At 36.6% G+C, this 22,587-nt stretch overlaps 1 pseudogene; it reads left to right on the top strand.

Moving 5' to 3' along the window:
* Positions 1–950: 950 nt before the first annotated feature.
* LOC107769950 (GDSL esterase/lipase WDL1-like) lies at positions 951–9,612 on the top strand (annotated as a pseudogene).
* The last annotated feature ends 12,975 nt before the right edge of the window (positions 9,613–22,587 follow it).

Consider the following 22,587-nt stretch of genomic DNA (forward strand, 5'->3'; position numbering starts at 1 on the left):
AAGTCAATAAGTCATTTTTGTGATTCGATTAACGATTGTGGTTCCTATATTATACTAATATCACAGGCTTTACATTTTTATAATAAAGCTACAAGATCCTTGACCGCCGCCCCCTCCTTTTCCGAATTATTGCCGTTGGAGAAGTCACGGGAGGAGCTACCGTTCTGCTTACAATTTCGGCAAAACCCAAGAACTTTGGCCAAGTAATTTATATATTTGTATTAAGAAATTTACTTAATTAATAATTTATTCTGAACTCAACAAGATATCTCTTTTAAAATTCAAAAGTGTGCGGTTGCATAGGCCTTATTACTACTAACAATTGTCCAGTTTTTTTTCCATGGTTAAGTTCCATGATATTTGGACAAAAGTATCCATATTGTTTTTTAACGATTGAGATGACTTAGAAATTAGAGTAATACCAAAGAGATTAACTTTGGGAGAATAATCGAAAGATATTCTTGTTTTCTCTCGTAAAAGTACAGCAAATATATTAAAATAGGGCCTTGGCTAGCCGTATTATCAATAGATTAACATTTAAAACTTGTCCGAATGGTGGGGAGACTGAAAGAAAGAATCTTTAGAATATAATAAGCTGGGAATTAATTATAGTTTAAAGTTGAACGAATATCAAGCCATATTATTATATTCAGGGGCGCATCCATCGTAGTAGTGTCGGATTCAATTAAACTCAGTACTTTCGACATGGAACATAAATTTATATGTAAAAATTATTTAAAATAATAAATATGAACTCATAACTTTAACAATATAATAGGTTCAATACTAAAATATTTAGAGGTTGAACCCATAAATTCAAATCTTGGATCAGCCTCTGATTATATTGGTGTGCATATCTCGTCCCTAGTAGGTTTCCACCATTATAAATACGAGCTGCTTTTGCCTTGTAAAAGGAAAATTGTTAAGAGAAATTAGAGACACCTAAAAATATGATAGGACCAAGTCGTCCATTGTTCGTTCTATTTGGGTCATCAATTGTTCGTTCAAGGCTGGGGTGCAACCCTCACTAGCCTCTACTCTCGCAAGGTATGTCTTCCTTTGCGCTTTGAGTTTATAATTCTTATCATATATAGTCAAACCTCTCTATAACAGACACAATTATTCTGATATTTTTTGGCTGCTTTAGTGAAATACTGTTATAGATGACAATCAAGACATATATTATAACATAACATAAAAGTTTGTTCCGAGAAAAAACTTGACTTTTATGGTGAATGAATATTATATAAAGATGTTGTTATACGGATATCTGATTGCACTACATTAGATGAGTATGATTTGCTTCTGATCAGTCGTCCACCAAATATAGCTTCAAAATTTTCTCGATGCCACAATAAGAATCTCGAATAATTATAAGCAAGTACTTTTCTACACAAAAGTTGAAAGTAATATTTTCAGCTTTAAACTAATCGTTTTATTCTGTAATTGGAACAGGCTGATATTTCATTGCGTGGATATGCTGGTTGGAACTCAAGGATGGCCAACCCAGCTTACATGGGCCTTGGTATTTGGAGTTGGTTGGGCGGGGTCGGCTAACAATTTTGATGGGCCTTAAAATAATTAGCTCAACCCAACCTCATATAGGCCGCGTGCCCCAACAGGCCTACAATTTTTTAAAAATAATTTTTATATTTAATAAAATTTAAGTTCTAATCTAAAATGCAAACAAAAAAAATACATTTACAAGTCAAAAATATTTACTTGGATAGAAAGGTTATGCAAAATTTTATAACTGTTGATATTTTTCCAATAGATTAGAATAAAACACGAAAATGGGAGGACAATATATATTCAATTCATTAAATGTAAAAACTCATAACAAACTATTCAAAAAACTTCAATGGAACGCAGGGGCGAACTTATTTTGGTTGAAGGGTGGTCAACTGACCACCCTTCGCCGAAAGTTTATACTATGTATAAAATAAAATATAACTTGTTATATTGATTAAAACAGACTTTGAATACTCTTGCATAGCCCACTTACAAAGGATGTTCAAACTTATTGAATTTTCTGGTTTCACCACTAATGGAACTTATGACATATCCAACACCAACACATCATTTTCATCAAGTACAGTTGATTTCGCTTGTGACAATTAGAGATGAATGAAAAGAAAACACACATGTACGAGAGTGAAAGAGAGGAAAGAGCGCTACTTCCTTTTAGGGGTTTAGAAAATTTAGAATTTGTTATGAAATATAACTCAAAGTAATAATATGGAACAAGAAAATAAAAGCAATTTAGTAAAACATGAACAAGAAATGGAGATAGAGAGAAGGAAGAGATTTCTTCTTCAATTGTGTGTTTCTTTCCATTGCAATTATATGGCCTTTTATAGGCATAAAAAGTAAAGATGATGGACATAAAATAGGAAATTTAATCTTTAAGTTATTCACAACATGGGCATCCAATGTAGCATCCAAAGTAGCATCCAAGGTACAAACTATTCATAACACTCCCCCTTGGATGTTCATGTAAGATAATGTGCCTCATTAAAATCTTGCTAGGAAAAATCCCTATGGGAAAAAAAATCCTAGTGAAGGAAAAAGAGTACACATGTTTAGAAATACGCCTTTTGGTTGCCTCGTTAAAAACCTTGCAAGGAAAATCTAGTGGGACAAAACCTTGTAAGGGAAAAAGAGTACAACGCATATTAACTCCCCCTGATGAGAGCATCAATTCACATCCTTGATCATTCACATCCCAATCTTGTACACTAGTTTCTTGAAGGTTGGCGTCGGTAGAGATTTGGTGAACAAATCAGCCATATTATCACTTGAAAGAATCCGTTGCACATTGATATCACCATTCTTTTGAAGATCATGTATGGAAAATAACTTTGGTGAAATGTGATTTGTCCTAACTCCTTTTATGAATCCTCTCTTCAATTGGGCTATTCATGATGTATTGTCTTCATACAAAATTGTGGGTAGTTTGTAACACTTCAAATCATTTTTGGCTCAAATAAGATGTATTATAGACGTTAACCATACACATTCTCGACTTTCTTCATGAATAGCAATTATCTCAGCATGATTAGATGAATTAGCCACGATTGATTGCTTAGTCGATCGGCAAGATATGATAATACCTCCACATGTAAACACATAGCATGTTTGAGATCAAGCCTTGTATATGTCAGAAATACACCGCATCGACATAACCAACATGATCGAAATTGCAATCATTGCCATAAAATAAGCCCACATCGGTAGTCCTTTTTAGATAACGCAATATGTGTTTGATTTCATTCCAATATCTCCTTGTAGGAGCAAAGCTATATCTTGCTAAGACATTAACTGAAAAAATTATGTCACGCCTTGTAGTGTTAGCAAGATACATTAGTGCATCAATTGCACTAAGATATGGTACTTCAGGATCAAGAAGTTCTTCATTATGAAGTCGGAATGAATCTTTATTTATATCAAGTGATCACACAACCATCGGGGGTACTCAATGGATGTACTTTATCCATATAGAATCGCTTTAAAATATTTTCAGTGTATGTTGATTGATGGACAAAAAATTTATCTTTCATATACTCAATTTGTAGACCAAGATAAAATTTTATTTTTCTAAGATCTTTCATTTTAAATTCTTTCTTTAAACAGTCTACTGCTTTATGAAGCTCCCCGGGAGTTCTAATGATATTTGAATCATCAACATACACCGCGATTATAACAAATTCAAATCTGGATCCTTTTACAAGGACAAATTGAATTATTCTTGTATCCTTCTTTCAACAAGTATTTTCTCGGGCGATTATACCACATGCGCCCTTATTGTTTCAATCCGTATAAGGATTGTTGAAGCTTTATTTAATAAATTTCTTGGAAACCATAATATGTTTCAGAACAATTTAAATCCTTCAATGATTTCCATTATACGCATATCAAGTTTTTTTTATGTATTGTCAGATTAAAATCTTAAATGACTACATCCACCACAAGAGAACATGTCTCTATATAATCAATGTCAGGATATTTACAAATATTCTTGTGACACAAGTCATCTTTATGTCTATCGACTTGACCTTTTTCGCACAAGAACACATTTACCTCCACTGGATTTATACTTTCAGGTGTTGGGACTCCGTCCAACTTTATATTTTTCAAGTGAAGTCAACTTTCATTGCGTATTTTTCATTTGGCCAATTATTTATCTGTCCAAATTTCATGACAGATTTGAGCTCAAGATCCTCGTCAATATTAATAATATTGAGCGCTACATTATGTTAACAATATCGTCGACGATCATTTTATATCGGTTCAATTATTACCTAATAAAGACATAACTTATTGAGATCTCTTTATCTCATTATTTCAGGTACCTGAGCTTCTCCCATGAGGTCTTATGAAATATTATGTCGTGGTGCTCTTCTAGAGCATTTGCCTCCTTTTTATGACCATTTTGAATATTTGCCCCTCTTCTTCTTCAAAGAGTTTTATCTTTGGAACCGATTGGTCTGTTACGCTTTATGCGTGGCATAGACTCTGTCCCCCATGGACTTTGTTATATTTGGAGCATTAGCAGCTGAAATATGACATTTAGTTTTAGGTCAGCAAATGCGTTTGGCAATAATTTGTAAATGAATTATCACTTGAACTTCAAGTTCATATTTTCTTGTACGAGGATCTATATGTATTCATAATAATTCATTTCACGTATCACTTTCTCAGCTGCCCATTTTCTCCCCCTAATGTTGGGATCACCAACACATTTCCCAACCTTCTTTGGGAACACATCTTTGTGCATTGTGGTGGAATAATTAAATCATATAGCACATCCATATTTCTATATAAAAATTATTTGGTTCCTGACCCTGAACCGATTGTGATAGGGAGAAATTTTCATAACTTGGCTAGATGCGTACAAGTGCTGGTGTATATTAAATAATACATCTCATACAAAATTTTGTTTTGAGAGTTTTGTTCTCATAACCAACGATTTAGCTATAATTGGAGGCATATAATTTCTGCTAAACCAACTTGGATTTAAACCAGTATTATTAAGATAAATCATCATAATTTATATTCTGGAACTGTACTCTAATAATTTGAGCAAGCAATCTTGCAAAACCCAAACTTCAAGTTGATAACAAATGCACATGTGACCATAGAATAGTTGCATCTATTAAAATCATATAATAGTAAACGGTCCACACGGCAGGTGACTGAGCCCATATATTTATCACCTTTTATTTGTTCCAGAAATCAAGGGATACAATCCCAACCTTAACTGATATATCATGAGAAAAAGCAGCACAAGAGAATTCTTGAAGAATCTTCTATTCTTCAATATATGTCAATGTAATTCTCAATTAATTTTTTTCGCATCATAATTGAACCGGGATGGTCAACCGGTTATGCCAACTAATATTTATTTTAGTAAATCTCTAGTTTACTTGTGGCATATGATTCAAGCATCATGCTTATATTTGTGTAGTACAAATAGAAATAAAATCGGATAACCTTTCATATTTACCCGGTATGATTATAGAGAAGATGTTCAATCTTCCTTTTATTTATTGTTTCATATGACAACAACTTTTACTTATACATTTGAAACTCAAAAAGTTTCTTTTTAGATTTTACAATATCAATGTCATGAATAATTTTATTTATTCGATAGTAACAAATTCGCTCTTATGGAGCTCTCAATAATTTTGCACTACAAGATCTTTTATAACACCATCCAAGTGGTGAATTTTTCCTCCACAAAGAAAATTATTTTATCATAATAATTGTCATGGTCAAAAACATTATAGACAAGTCTCATTTCTTGCTTTACTTTTGCCTTTAATAACCTTTTATAAGGCATGGCAAAATATCTTTGGCGTACCACATGTACGCGACCAATGACATATTTATGTAACTTGTAATATTCAATATCTTTATCTCTCTCAAGCCTCCCTTAAAGGTAAGTTGTGGTATTTATCCAATCTTGCATAAGTACATTCTTATGCATAATTTGAATCACATATATATTTTCACATTCACTTTTAAGAATGAGTTTGCATTTACAATGCATATCACAACTTACATTCTCTTCAAGTGGACTATATTAATCATATGGGGATGCTTATTATTTTCATACCACATGGATGACAAACATCACCTTCATATTTTGTAGGAATATTTGAGAACCCTTATTGTTCTCATTTTTACAATTACCATAATGATGATTATTGTTATTGTCTTTGGCACGCCCATGTTCATTGGTCAACCACTTGTCTTCATTTAGACTTATTATGCGCTCCTACCACATTCACTTCAAGAATGGTGCAAATCAAATGGGACATGCTTCATGCTTTTTTTTTCATGAAAAATATGTTACTATTTTTCTTTAGTCATAATTATATCATCAATATGGCGCATTTGGGACTAAAACACAATGTCTTACCCATATAAAAGCATGCTAGGCCATAATAAGTTTGTGTTCAAATCCAACTCTTATCACCATAGTGCATCAGGACTTGAACCCGATGTCTTACCCTTATAGTGCGCTGGGACAAATAAAACGAATTAAGTGGTGCACAAATATGATATAAAGCTATCATAGTAACTTGACAAAATTCGTTAATTAGATAGTACCAAAATATGTCTAAATCGCCGGTATATCCAGTTAGTATGTTATACGTCATAAAATTATACAAGTCAATTAGCATGACTTAAAATGTACTAAATGCATCTAGCAACGATACTGGTTAATATGAATACACTTATTACACTAAGGTCTTTATCATGCAACTTCAGTAACATTTATCTATGTGATTTGACATGATACATAACTAGTATTGTAAGATAATACTTATACCTATTGAAAGATTATATTTGGTCATCTATTTGACCCAGTAGAAGTGAAAGTCCACAAAAACATAAATTTGAAGAAAAGAAATCATACTATGACAAACGACATCGACAACGTCATTGACAAAAGAAGCCTCAGTGTTAGAGATACAAACCTTAGTTAATGGCTTAACCATTTTATAACTCTTTACTTACTGTATTAATCACCATAACTCACCATAAGGTGTGTTAGCTTCGTATTTTTTTTCTGGGAATGAAACCGGATTGCCTTGAAGAATCCAGCGGTGACAGAACAAAAATAAATAGAGGCTCGTCCGCTTCATGTTCATATTTTTGTGAGCAATTCGTGCTGATAACGTGTTATGAAATATAACTCAAAGTAACAATACGGAACAAGAAAATAAAAGCAATTTAGTAAAACATGAACAAGAAATGGAGATAGAGAGAAGGAAGAGATTTCTTCTTCAATTGTGTGTTTCTTTCCATTGCAATTACATGGCCTTTTATAGGTATAAAAAGTAAAGATGATGAACATAAAATAGGAAATTTAATCTTTAAATTATTCACAACATGGGCATCCAATGTAGCATCCAAAGTAGCATCCAATGTACAAACTATTCATAACATAATTTTATTATTTACTTATTTCATAGTTTTGTTTAACTTCACTTTATGTTTAAAATTTAAATATACGACTTTGATCTTTTAAAATATGGACTTAGTAAACTTTGAGGAGCTACATTTTTTGTTATTTTTTGTTCCTACATCCTTTTGCCTTTTATATTTTTAATTCAATATTTTTTTATTAGGCTCACGTGCGAACCAGCTCAGTCTCAGTCAAGCTTCTACTTGGGCCGGTCTAAAAGAATTTCGTTTTTAAATGAGCTCTAAAAATCTTAGCTCAACCCTACTAAATCACAGGTTAAGCTGGACCAACCCAACATGCCAAATTTCTATTGACGGCTCTATCCAAAGCTACCTAAAGCTTTACAGAATATTGTATACATGTTTTATTTTCAATGATTTGTGTGCCTCCTAAACATTCTACAACTTGCTAGAATAGAACTTCCTACAAAACATTAAAACAACATTCTTAGATAGACTTTTCTTTTGCATGAAAATAATAGGGATCTTTACACAAATAGATTTACTATTTATCTTTTTTAGTCAGTATATATAGATTATACATTAGTTATATATATACAGCTTATACACATGATTATACATATATTGTATATCTTTGGCCATTTTTAATTTAAGTAATTTGATGAGCGACTATTCTAGTTAATTTTTAAATAAATATAAACCAACTAAAATGTTGTGAAATTTATCCATGCAGTAGACCGAATTAAGGAAAAAACTAAAATATTCGAAAATCATTGGCCCGACTGTCAACGCGTAATGCCCATTAAAGGGGAAAGCGCTCCTTATCAAGGGTTCATTCCTAAGGATCGAGCCAAAATCTCTAGTGAAGTTTAGAGAGATTTCATTTATCCTACCACACCCCTTTGTGGTAGCTAAAATACCCATTTCCATTAGAGTTAAAACCAAGAGTTTAGACCTAATTGGCTAGTCGATATTCCAAAATATATGATGATATTTTTATTTCTCTTCCTCCAAAGAAAATTTATTGATCTGGAGCTGTAATCTATTATTTTTTGTTTAATTCCGCTGCAGGATGCGGATATTAAAACCTTCTCTTGTCATACTTTATTTTGGTGGAAATGATTCAGTAGATCCTGAATTTCCTGGCAGTACTCATGTCCCTCTTCAAGAATATGTTGAAAACATGAGGAGGATTGCACTTCATATCACGGTAAATATTTACTCGCAATCAGTGTTTAAAATCAAACCAAGTAAACATTTTAAGTTTTAACCATAAGCAGTTAATTAAATATGTGTATGAAAAACTTGCTGTTGTATATACATTGAATGCGGGTAATTAAGTTTTACCCAGTTTATCTTTATTTGAAACCTTTTCCTAGCTATTACTCTTATACATTTTATTTGGTATTTCTAACATAAATGTTGTCACGTATATCACTTACAGAGCCTTTCAGAAAATACTCGTCTGATAATGCTAAGTGCACCTCCGGTGAACGAGGAACAAATTGTTCAATTTTATGAGTAATTTAACACCGATACTGGACATGACTTCTTGATTAAATTTTAAGTAATTTAAATGTTTTTTAAAATATGCATTCATCCTGCTTCTCACCATTACAACCTGAAACTAAATCAGCGATAATCGAAGTAGAAATAATGAGACAGGCCGTATATACTCAGAAGCTGGTATAAAATTAGGCCAAGAATTAGGCGTGAAGGTTATAGATTTTTGGTCTACGCTTCAGGAACACCCTGATTGGTTGACTACAGTCTTCTTGTAAGTTGAAATCTCTACTACTTTTACTCTTTACTGTTGTGTTAATATAGGAGAAGTTGTAAGTAATATTGTTTCATTTTGAATCAAGGAAATTAAGTTATATACATTGCGCGTAAACTTTTTCTATATTATTAGTAAATTTTAACCTGTGATAATCGGTTAATTACCATTTTATGAGAATTAAGTTAGTTTTTTAATTGTGTTTGTATAGGGATGGGATGCATTTAACAAAAGAAGGAAGTGACATTTTGGTCAAGAAAATCTCGAGGGTACTCCGAAAGGCACAGTGGAAGCCAAGCCTACATTGGACAAAAATGGATGATGAATTTTCTGATATTATCATTCCACTTGCTTCTGGGATGAACCTTGACAATTGGCAGAATGAGTATAATGAATAAAACTCAAAATCTTTTTGGTGCATATATTAACATATGCAAGAATAAGACATGTACTCTTCATTTCCCCTTTTTTTGTTAGATCTTTTAAACTTTTTTGCATAAGAATAAATGTAATTACTAGGAAGGTTTTGCCTTTTCCTTGAAGGGTTTGCTTTCTTGTAGAATGCTTCTGTGCGTGCTATAAGTTATGAAAAGTTACTCCTTTTGTCTCTAAATATTTGTTATGTTTCTCTTTTATATGTCTCTTAAAAAAATATTAAACAAGAAATCTTTTTGATTATTTTATCCTTATTTATATCTTAAGATATAATCTTTCTTCATTTAATACTTACTTATAATTAAGGTATATATAGTCGTCAAGAACAATTAATATTAAGGGTATGATAGGAAAATAATAATTAATTTACTCTTGAACTTCTAAAATGACAAATAATTTGAGAAAAATATTTTCAGAAACTACGACAGATAATTTAAGACGGGGGAGTAGTTAATGCAAAGAACACTATTCTAATTTTCATTTTGGAAACTAATGATTCATTTATTACTCCATCCAGTCCATTTTAATTGATTTTTTGACTCTTTTCGCACATATTAATGAATTCACTTTTTAGCAAAAATTAATAATAAAATTAAATTTTAACCTTAATGTGTTTATTGAAAATATAATAAATACTTCTAAACTCTTTATTCCAAGGGCAAATTTGAAAGAAAAAAATTCCTTCTTAATATCTGAAAAGATTAAATATTGTGAACCACAAAAAAGGCCAAAAAATGTCACGACCCGAAATTCCTACCGTCGGGACCGTAATAGCGCCTAACATTTCACTTGCTAGGCAAGACAATGTTAGAACATTTTATCCATTTTTAACAGTTTAAAATTAATTAATGAGAAAGAATTGAAATTACTACAATAATCCAAAGTAATAATGCGGAAGCTAAATATAGCCAAAAGTCTGATACAACCCTGGACACGGTATCACAAGTGCACGAGCTACTAGAATAGTACAAATAAGGGTCTGAAATAACATAAAGTTATCTGAAAAGAAAGTACACAGCCAAATAAAGAAGGGAAGGGGACTCCAGGAGCTGCGGGCGCTGAACAATTGTACCTCAAGTCTCCACAAGCTGTCCAATCCGAGCACGCTAATAACCGTCACTGGGACCGACTCCAAAATCTGTGCAAGAAGTGCAGAGTATAGTATGAATACAACCGACCCCATGTACTATGTAAGTGCCGAGCCTAACCTCGACAAAGTAGTAACGAGGCTAAGGCAGGTCACTTACACTACAACATGTACGCAGTATATAATAAAGACAGAAAAGAAAATACGGAACAAAATAAGACAGTCAACTGAAGATAATAGCTACAGCCTCAAGAAATAAGCCAGTGACGATCAGAATTACCAATCCTTAGAGTTTCAAGTGAAAATACCGAAAAGCAACACAACTCAAGGAAATACAAACACATAGGTTGTTGCGGGATCCCACCGTACAACACAGAGTCCTCCCTTATTCCACTGTAACAACATCAACAATCACATATATATATATATATATATATATATATATATATATATATATATATATGTTGCGGCGTGCAACCCGATCCCACCATATAACAATATCAGTATCATAGTTTACCCTTATTTCACTGTATCAATCCACCCTTATTCTACCTTTTGCGGAGTACAACCTAATCCTACCGTATCAGTACAAATTCACCCTTATTCCACCATATCAATCCACTCTTATTTTGCCTGTTGCGGCGTGCAATCCGATCCCACCATATCAATACCAAATACTCAATGAGCACAGTCAAATCAATAACTCAAATCATAAGAACCTCTACGATAAATAAATACAATGCTGAACCATAAAGGAAACCTTGTACAACATAGGAATTCACATAAGTAATACTACACAGCAAGACAAGTCCAATAAATGACAATTAGAAGGTGTAAGTAAGTCAATTAAAACAAATAACGGAGAATCGTAAAACTATAAAAGATCTAACATCATTAACAGGAGAAATTAAAACACTGATTAACAGGTACCAAATAAGCATGGAAGGCATTTAGAGCATATAACAATTAAGACATTGAAGGAGATAATTAAGGAAAATCGGAAAAATCAGGGAAAACAAGTAATTCGGCGGCGTATAAGCACTCGTCACCTCGCATATACACCGCAACACATGAAATTCACATAACACATAATTCGAGGGTCCCTAATTACCTCAAGTCAAGGTTAAACTCAACACATACCTCACTCCGCAGTCAACTCAAAGCTCTACTAGGGTATTTTCCCTAGAATCCACCTCCATACCAACCGTATCTAACCACAATTGACTCAATAATATTTCCAAACTACAATGCATAAATTTAGAATTTCCAAACTTTTTCCCAAAAAATCAAAAATCGGCCCTGGGCCCGCTTGGTCAAAACTCGAAATTCAGAATAAAATCCTATTACTCATTCACACCCGAGCCTGGTTATGTAATTTATTTTGTAATCCGACCTCAATTTGTGGTCTACATTTCAATTTTACAAAAATTTCTATTTCCACCCAAACTCCCAGTTTCTACTATGAAATCCTAAATTTTAGGTTAAAATCTTGTGAAATATAATGGACGATTGAAAAAAATAGGTTAGAATCACTTACCAATGAATTGGGGAAGAAAGGTTCTTGGAAAAATTGTCTCTAAGGTTCTAGGTTTTAAAATTTGAAGAATGAGAGAAAAATCCCGTCAAGTTCAGATTTTGATCAGGTGCAGGTGACGCAATTGTGACCTGGGGTTCGCAATTGCGAAAACCCCAAATACCAGAAATTCTTCGCAATTGCGAAGTCTCGACATTCATGCTGCCTTCGCAAATGCGAACAAAATGTTCGCAAATGCGAATCTGAGGGGATTGCAATTGTGAACCCAGCTCTCGCAAATGCGAAAAATCCACCCCCAGTCCCTGCTCGCAAATGCGAAGTATTCTTCGCAATCGCGAGATCTACAAACAACACCAGAAAACACTCATGCACCAGCTATGATCCTAAGTCCAAATTTACTCCGTAGTCTATCTGAAACTCACCCGAGCGCTCGGGGCTCCAAACCAAACATGCGCACAAGTCCAACAACATCATACGAACTTGCTCGCGCGATCAAAGCACCAAAATAACATCTAGAACTATGAATCGGGCACCAAATCAAATGAAATTTTCAAGAAAACTCATGAACTTCTCTTTTAACAACCGAACGTCCGAATAACGACATACCAACTCCGTTTTTTTTACCAAATTTGACAGACAAGTCATAAATATAGTAATTGACCTATACCGGATTCTGGAACTAAAATACGTACCCAATATCAATAAAGTCAAATACGCACCCAACCCAATATCAATAAAGTCAAATAATGGTCAAACCTTTAGATTCATTAAGCCTTTAAACTTTCAAATTTCAACAAAAAACGAAAACTCGAGCTAGGGACCTCCAAATTTGATTCCGGGCATACGCCCAAGTCCCAAATCACAATACGAACCCACTGGGAATGTTAAAATACGGATCCGGTCCGTTTACTCAAAACGTTAACCGAAGTTAACTCAAATAGATTTTTAAGGTAAAATTTCATATTTTATCAGTTTTTAACATAAAAGCCTTCCGGAAAGACACCCAAACTACACACGCAATTCAAGAAAGGCTAAAATAAGGTATTTGAGGTCACAAAACATAGAATTAGGGTTTGAAACTCTAGATGACCTATCGGGTCATCACATTCTCCACCTCTAAAATAATTGTTCGTCCTCGAACGGACATAGAAAAGTACCTGGGCTGGTGAAAAGGCGTGGATATCTACTCTGCATGTCCGACTCGGACTCACAAGTAGCTGCCTTGACTGACCGACCTCTCTACTGCACTCGAACTGAAGGATAACTCTTTGACCTCAACTGTCGAACCCGCTGGGCTAGAATAGCCACCGGCTCCTCCACATAAGTCAAATCGTTGTCCAACTGGACTGAGCTAAAATCTAACACATGGGATGGATCATCGTGAATACTTCCGGAGCATGGACACATGGAATACTAGATTAAGTGCTAACAAACTGGTGACAATGCGAGCCTGTAAGCCACATCACCCACTCTCTCAAGAATCTCAAAAGGTCTGATATACCTATAGCTCAACTTGCCCTTCTTTCCGAACCTTATCATACCCTTAATTGCTAAAACCCGGAGAAATACCCTTTCTCCGACCATGAATACGACATCACGAACTCTACAGTCAACATAACTCTTCTGTCTAGAATGAGCTGTGCGAAGTCGATCCTGAATAATCTTGACCTTATCCAAGGCATCTTGTACCAAATCTCTACCCAACAACTTAGCCTCCCTCGGCTCGAACTATCCAATTGGCGATCGGCACCGCCTCCCATATAATGCCTTATAGGAGCCATCTGAATGTTTGACTGGTAACTGCTGTTATAGGCAAATTTTGCAAGTGGCAAGAACCGATCCCAAGAACCTCCAAAGTCTATAACACAAGCGCGGAGCATATCCTCCAATATTTGAATAGTGCGCTCGGACTGTCCGTCCGTCTGAGGATGAAATGTTGTGCTCAACTTAACCTTCTTGCCCAACTCACGTTGTACTGCCCTCCAGAAATGCAAGGTGAGCTGCATACCTCGATCAAAAATGATAGATATAGGCACACCGTAAAGACGGTCGATCTCGCGGATAGAAATCTCAACCAACCACTCTGAAGAATAGGTAACTGCCACAGGAATAAAGTGCGCTGACTTGGTCAGCCTATCTACAATGACCCATACCGCATCGAACTTCCTCTGTGTTTGTGGGAGCCCAACAACAAAATCCATAGTGATACGCTCCCACTTCCACTCAGGAATCTCTAACTTCTGAAGTAAACCACCAGATCTCTAATACTCATACTTTACTTGCTGATAATTTAGGCATCGAGCTACATATGCAACTATATCCTTCTTCATTCTCCTCCACCAATAATGATGCCGCAAGTCCTGATACATCTTGGCGGCACCCAGATGAATAGAATATCGGGAACTATGGGTCTCCTCAAGAATCAACTCACGAAGTCCATCTACATTAGGCACACAAATACGACCCTACATCCTCAAAATTCTGTCATCTCCAACAGTAACCTGCTTGGCACCACCATGCCGCACTGTGTCCCTAAGGACAAGCAAATGAGGATCATCATATTGTTGCTTCCTGATGCGCTCAAACAAAGAAGGCCGAGCAATTGTGCAAGTTAGAACACGTCTGGGCTCTGAAACATTCAACCTCACAAACTGATTGGCCAAAACTTGAACATCTGATGCAAGCGGTCTCTCACTGACTGGAATGTATGCAAGGCTGCCTTTATACTCAAGGCATCGACCACCACATTGGCCTTCCTGAGATAATATAAGATGGTGATACCATAGTCTTTTAATAACTCCAACACCTCATCTGCCTCAAATTGAGATCCTTTTGTTTGAACCAATACTACAAGCTCCGATGATCCGTGAATGCCTCACATGACAAGCCATAAAGATAGTGCCTCCAAATCTTCGGCGCATGAACAATAGCTGCAACTCAAAGTCATGAACAAGAGTAATTCTTCTCATGAACCTTCAGCTGCCGCAACACATATGCAATCACCCTGCCATCCTGCATCAATACTATGCTAAGTCCAATACGAGATACATCATAATATACTGTGTAAGATCTTGAACTTGTGGGAAATATCAACACTGGTGCCGTAGTCAAAGCAATCTTGAGCTTCTAAAAGCTCGCCTCACACTCGTTTGACCATCTGAATGGGTCAACCTAGTCAATGGGGCTGCTATAGATGAAAACCTCTCCACAAACCGACGGTAATATCCCGTCAAACCCAAGAAACTCTGGATCCTCCTAGCTGAAGTTGGTGTAGGCCAGTTCTGAACTGCCTCAATCTTCTTAGGATCCACCTAAATGCCCTATGCCGATACTACGTGCCCCAAGAAAGCGACCGAGTCCCACCAAAACTCACATTTTGAAGTTTTAGCCTATAACTAGCTGCCTCTCAGAGTTTGAAGTACGATCCAACGATGTTGCTCATGCTCCTCTCGACTGCAGGGGTAGATAAAGATATCATCAATAAACACAATCACAAAGGAATCCAAATAGGATTGAACACCCCTTTCATCAAATTCAGAAATGTTGTTGGGGTATTTGTCAATCCAAATGACATCACTAGAAACTCATAATCCTCATACCGAGTCCGAAATATTGTCTTAGGGACATCAGATGCTCTAAACCTTAACTAATAGTATCCAGACCACAAATCAATCTTTAAAAACACCTTGGCACCCCGAAGTTGATCAAATAAGTCATCAATCCTCGGCAATGGATACTTGTTCTTGATGGTGACTTTGTTCAACTGCCGATAATCTATGTACATCCTCATTGATCCATCATTCTTCTTCTCGAACAACACAGGCGCACCTCAGGGCGATACACTAGGTCTAATGAAGCCCTTATCAAGTAAATCTTGCAACTTCTCCTTCAATTCTTTCAACTCTGGCGGCGCCATACGGTATGTCAGAATGGAAATGGGCTGAGTGTTCGGAGCCAAGTCAATACAGAAGTCAATATCCCTGTCGGGTGGCATCCCCGACAGGTCTGCAGGAAACACCTTTGGAAACTCATGAACAACTAGTACTGAATCCATGGAAGGAACCTCCGCACTAGAATCGCCGACATAATCCAAATAAGCTAGACACCCCTTCTCGACCATATGTCGAGCCTTCACATTAGAGATAACCCTACTGGTAGAATGGCCAGGAGTCCCTCTCCACTCTAATTGAGGCAACCCCGACAAGGCCAAGGTCACCGTCTTGGCGTGACAATCCAATATAGCATGATAAGGTGACATCCAATCCATACCCAAGATAACATCGAAGTCTACCATATCGAGAAGTAGAAGATCTACGCTAGTCTCAAGACTCCCAATGGTAACCACACACGAATGATAACACACGATCTAAAATAATATAATCTCCCACAGGTGTGGACACATACATAGGAGCACTCAAAGAATCACAAGGCACAACCAGATATGAAGCAAAATAGGACGACACGTAGGAATAAGTAGAGCCCGGATCAAATAGAACTGAAGCATCTCTATGGCAAACTGAAACAATACTTGTGATAACAGCGTTAGATGACTCAGCCTCAAGCCTGGCTGGGAAAACATAACATCGGGGCAGGGCCCCACCACTCTGAACTACATCTCTAGGATGGGCTCTAGCTGGATGGCCTCCACCTATAGCAGTATGACCTCCACCTCTAGCGGCTTGAACTTCACCTCTAATGACCTGACCTCCACCTCTGGCTGCCTGACCCCTGCCTCTAGCTGGCTGGGCAGGTGGTGGTGCAAGCAGTACCAGAATCATGGAACGAGAACTCTGTTGTGGCAATGTCGCCTAATAATCTCAGATAGGTCCTCCTGATATTCCCAAAACCACCACACTCAAAACATCCATCCTGTTGTTGTAGCTGCTGGAATTGAGACTAACCCGAACGGGTCGGATAACCACGGTGATAACTCTAAATTGGAGGCGCACTGATAGAAGCCCATGGTACATTGTAGGTTGGTTGTTTAGAATAAGGCACATAATGACCACAACCCCATGAAGCACTGTGGGATGTCTAAAGCACTGACTGAAATGGCCCCTACCAAAAGTACCCCTGCCTCCAGATAAGGCGCCACTAAAACCACCGGAATGACAAAGCCTCTTATCAAACCCCTGTCCTCTCTCATGTGCAAGTACCATCTCGACACGTATAGTGACATTAGCAGCCATTTGAAAAGAAATCTCACCCCCGGTCTCCTTGGCCATCTGCAGCTTGATAGGATGAGCGAGCCCCTCAATAAACCTCCTCACCCCCTATCTCTCTCTCTATCTCTCTCTCTCTCTCTCTCTCTCTCTCTCTCTCTCTCTCTCGGTAGGAAGCAAAAGAATAGCATGATGGTCCAGATCCACAAAATAGGTCTCATACTAAGTGACTAACATACTGCGCTACTAGAGACGCTCAAACTGCCTGCGGTAATCCTCTCTCAGTGTGATGGGAAGAAACTTCTCAAGAAATAACTGAGAGAACTGGTCCCAAGTAAGAGCAGGCGACCCAGCTGTTCTGGTAGATACATAATCCTTCCACCATCTCTTGGCGGAACCCGTCATCTGAAACACAGTAAAATCTACCCCATTGGTCTCAACTATACCCATGTTCCGCAGCACCTCATGGCAACGAACAAGATAATCTTGTGGGTCCTTAGAAGGTGCACCACTGAAGTGAATTGGGAAGAGCTTAGTAAACTTGTCCAATCTCAATAAGCCCTCAAAAGACATGGCGCATCAATCATCGACCTACGCTACAACAACTGGCTGGACTACCCCAATTGGCGGGGCTGCTGGTGTTTGATACTGGGAAGCCATCTGCTCCGGAGTGTGAGTAGCGGGAGTCTGTGCTCCTCTCCCAGCCTGAGAGATGGCTGGTGCCATAGGAAATGTACCTTCCTGGGCCACACTCTCTATAAGGCCCACCAAACGAACTAGAGTGTCCTGAAGCACTGGGGTGGCGATGAACCCCTCTGGGACCTGAGCTGGTCCAACGGTACAGTCTGAGCTGGAACCTCCTCATCAAAATCTACCTGAGGCTCCACTGCTGGTGCTGCTGCTCGAGCTCTAGGCTGAGCTCTGCCCTTGCCTCGGCCTCTGGTGCAACCTCGGCCTTAACCTCTGGCGCAACCTCGGCCTCGACTTCTACCCTCGTAGGAGCTGTTGCTGGGGGCTCTGGCTGCTGTCTAACTGAAGATGCAGTGTGTGTTCTCGCCATCTAGGAGAGACCAAGAATAAAAGAGTTCAATCATATATATACATACATACATATATATATATATATATATATATATATATATATATATATATATATATATATATATATATATATATATATATATATATATATATATATATATATATATGTTGCTGCACGCAACCCGATCCCACCATATAATTAGAATTAATATCATAATCACCCTTATTATACTTGTTGCGGCGTATAACCCGATCCCACCATATCAGTATCAAATACTCAATGAGCACAGTCAAATCAATAAACTCAAATCACAAGAACCTATACGATCAATGAATATGACACTAAACTAGAAAGGAAACCTTGTACAACATGAAAATTCACATAAGTAATATTACACAGCAAGACAAGTCCAGTAAATGACAATTAGAAGGTGTAAGTAAGTCAATTAAAGCAAATAGCAGGGAATCATGAAACTATGAAAAGATTTAACATCATTAATAGGAGAAAACACTAATTAACAGGAAGAAAATAAGCATTGAAGACATTTAGAGCATATAACAGTTGACAGGGAAGGAGATAATTAAGGAAAAACGGAAAAATCATGGAAAACAACTAATTTGGCGGCGTATAAGCACTCGTCACCTCGTATATATGCCACAACACATGAAATTCACATAGCACATAATCTGAAGGTCCCTAATTCCCTCAAGTCAAGGTTAAACTCAACACTTGTATCACTTCACAGTCAACTCAGAGCTCTACGGGGGCTTTTCCCCTAGAATCCGCCTCCAAACCACTCGTATCTAACCACAATTGACTCAATAATATCAAATATTTCTAAAGAAATCAATTACAATGCATAAATTTAGAATTTCCAAACTTTTTTTCCCAAAAAGTCAAAAATCGGCCCCATGCCCGCTTGGTTAAAACCCAAAAACCGGACCAAAACCCGATTACCCATTCACCCTCGATCCCGATTATGTAACTTGTTTCAAAATCCGACCTCAATTTAGGTCTACATTCCTATTTCTACCAAAACCCCCAATTTCTACCCAAACCCCCAATTTCTACCATGAAAATTCTAGATTTTAGGTTGAAATCTTGTGAAATGTAATGGAAGATTGAAAGAAAATAGGTTAGAATCACTTGCCAATGAATTGGGGAAGAAAGGTTCTTGGAAAAATCGCCTATAGGGTTCTAAGTTTGAAAATTTGAAGAATCAGAGAAAAATCTCGTCAAGTTCAGATTTTGATCAGGTGTAGGTGTCGCAATTGCGATCTGGGCTTCACAATTGCGAACCCCCCAAATGCGAGAAATTCTTCGCAATTGCGAAGTCTCAACATTCCTACTGCCTTTGCAAATGCGAACAAATACGAACCTGAGGGGATCACAATTCCGACCCCAGCTCTGGCAAATGCGAAAAATCTATCCCCAGCCGTTGCTCGCAAATGCGAGGCTCGCATTTGCGCCAGACCTCGCAAATGTGAGATCTGCAGACAACACCAGAAAACACTCATGCACCAACTATCATCCTAAGTCCAAATTCATTTCGTAGCCTATACGAAACTCATCCGAGCCCTCGGGGCTCCAAACCAAGCATGCACACAAGTCCAACAACATCACATGAACTTGCTCGCGTGATCAAATCGCCAAAATAACACCTAGAACTATGAATCAGACACCAAATCAAATAAAATTTTCAAGAAAACTCATAAACTTCTCTTTTAACAACCGGATGTTCGAATCACGTCAAACCAACTCTGTTTTTCACCAAATTTGATAGACAAGTCATAAATATAGTAATGGACCTATACCGAATTCTGAAAATAAAATACGGACCCGATATCAATAAAGTCAAACATTGGACAAACCTTTAGATTCATTAAGCCTTTAAACTTTCAAATTTCAACAAAAAGTGATAACTCGAGCTAGGGACCTCCGAATTCGATTCCGGGCATATGCCCAAGTCCCAAATCATGATACGGACCGACTGGGACCGTCAAAATACGGATCCGGGTCCGTTTGCTCAAAACATTGACTGAAGTCAACTCAAACGGATTTTTAAGGCAAAATTTTATATGTTATTAATTTTTAACATAAAAGCCTTCCGGAAAGTCACTCAGAGTGCACACGCAAATCGAAGAAGGGTAAAATGAGGTATTTGATGTTTCGAAACACATAATTAGAGTTTAAAACTCTAGATGACCTATCAGGTCATCACAAAGAATCAATTAAAGTGGATAGAAGGAAATAGTAAAAATGCGACTTTGGTCTCCTGTGAGGAAGCCCTTTAGTTTCTCCATTAAGCTTAAAGACACGTACCGTTCTATATAAGTACCAAGCTTAAATCACCAGGTATCAACAGTAAGGTGTAACAAAATATATATAGACTCGGGTCTAATGTTATCCCTAGCAAATATAATTTTTTGGAAATTATCCTTTCAGGAAAATAAGATTCGGGTCTAATGTTTGCTCATATAATTTTAAGTTTGTTTACATATTATTCGATTATAGTATAGCGTTTGCAATAACTTATAAAATTTTAGACCGATAAAATTTTTGTTTGTGAAAAAAGTATCATTAGACCATGATCTAAAAGATTTATCAGCTAAGAGTAAAATTAAAAAAAGGGTCATTTCCTAAACAGTTGATATAGAAAGGGACAACCGGCGAAAAGTTTCATGTACCGTTTGGATCGGGAAAACCCGGCCCATTTGTAAGGTTAGTCATTTTCATTTGCCTTTTTTTTTTTCTTCATATTTTTCTGTTCAGGGCTTCTCAATATCTCATCTCATATGCGAGTCCATAAGTACCAATCAACTACTGGCAAGTATCTTTCTTCGTAAAGACAAAGCACATAAATTTTTTAATTTCCATTCATTTTAATATTAAATAATTTAACACGTGGGTTATTAATTATTGGCCTGCTGGAGGATTTTTATTGACAAACTGCTACTCTGTTTTGCATTTGATAATGCTAAATTTGTGTTAGGGAATCAAAATTACCTCATAACAAGTTAAAGTATTGATAACAAAAAAATATATATTAGTACATCTGTATCCTTCATCAAGTAAAACCCCAATTAAAAGCTCATATTGAAGTACAAAGCAAGAAAGAAAATCATTCACGTCTAGTAACCAATATAGTAATTTCTTCGATTGTATTGAATGGGCAAGTACTTATCTTATCCAATAACTAGTAAATTTGTTCGCGCTTCGGACGATCATTAAAAGTTTGTGAATTTATGGAATACTTGCTTAATGTAGTCAAGTACAGTAGACAAAATATTCATGTCCATCAATTAATTAAAGGGAAATTTTCGTTCCTATACCATATAAGAAACTATATTATGAAAAATATTCATAGTTTGCAAATTACCCGCCATGCTAACAGTTTTTCTACTAAATATAAACAAATCATTAAAAACAGAATCCTGTTAGCTGTACAATTCCTTTAATAGGCGCGCGAATGTTGGGATATTAAGGATTCTTCCAGATTTTATCAAACGCAAATCTCGCTATTAAATTTCGTCCGTTTCTCTCCAAAATTCACTACTCTGTTTTTTTACGACAATACTCTGTTTCACTGGTTTTTCTTATTTCACAATTCAAAAGCGACTAAATTAGCTACAATTCTTCTGTAACAACTGCAATTATGCCGAAAATCCCAATTATGCTTCAACTGAATGAGAATTGGGATAGCTATGGTAGATATAGAGACTTTCAGGTCGATGGAATTATAGTCGACGAGGATGCGAGTTATAGCCTATTGAATTCTACAATAGCAAAGCATCTAATCATAGATACATCCGAAAAAATAATAGAAATCAAATGCATTGTCAACGAACATTGTCCTCCAATGGAAATTAGGAATGATATGGGTGTCCGTGTATACATGGTGTCACACCTCCTTTTTGCGCGCCCGCCCCCGAAGGGTTAAATGCGCGAGGGGAGTTTTTCCAATTTAAGTGACAATATTCGAAATGGGATTAGTTATTTAATTCAGAGTCGCCACTTGGGAAATGTTTGGTTTTTGGTGTCCCAAGTCACCGGTTTATCTTGAATCCCAAATCGAGGAAATTTTCGACTTTTCCAAATGAAGTCTGCGAACCA

The sequence above is a fragment of the Nicotiana tabacum genome, chromosome 5 (assembly GCF_000715075.1).
Source record: "Nicotiana tabacum cultivar K326 chromosome 5, ASM71507v2, whole genome shotgun sequence".
NCBI lineage: Eukaryota > Viridiplantae > Streptophyta > Magnoliopsida > Solanales > Solanaceae > Nicotiana > Nicotiana tabacum.